Source organism: Myotis davidii, unplaced genomic scaffold (genome assembly GCF_000327345.1).
Source record: "Myotis davidii unplaced genomic scaffold, ASM32734v1 scaffold555, whole genome shotgun sequence".
In the NCBI taxonomy this organism is placed as follows: domain Eukaryota; kingdom Metazoa; phylum Chordata; class Mammalia; order Chiroptera; family Vespertilionidae; genus Myotis; species Myotis davidii.
The window spans coordinates 983831-984177 of record NW_006286315.1 but is presented as its reverse complement, the minus strand read 5'-3'; the positions used below and the strand labels follow the sequence as shown (position 1 = coordinate 984177).

The window sequence follows — 347 nt, the reverse complement described above, 5'->3', positions numbered from 1 at the left end:
CAACCTGTCAGCTGATGGACCTCATCACCCATAGTGGCGCATGTAGCTCAGCCGCACCTCGCTCCATTCACGCCGTGCCTTCCCAGTCAACCCGCAGCCCCCTGCTTCTCGCGCAGGGGGGAGGCCCGCAGACCCCGGCGGTCTCTTGCCCACCGGGGCCCGAGCCCTTCTCATCACGGCTCTGCGCCGCCCGGGGGGCGCTGCAAATAGTCCTTTGTTTACATGCAATTCCTTACTCCGCGGAAGGAGGCCGGGGGAGTGCTGAGTTTTCACCAGCTGTTTCCCGCCTTGAAACAGACATCTGATCAGCTGCAAACACACACACACATACACGCGCCCGGGGAGGC

At 63.1% G+C, this 347-nt stretch overlaps 1 protein-coding gene across 4 annotated transcripts in view; it reads left to right on the top strand.

Moving 5' to 3' along the window:
* The window catches only part of TFAP4 (transcription factor AP-4 (activating enhancer binding protein 4)), a 28609-nt gene that overhangs the window by 14927 nt on the left and 13335 nt on the right, over positions 1–347 (top strand). The gene's annotated exons all lie outside the window — the stretch shown is intronic.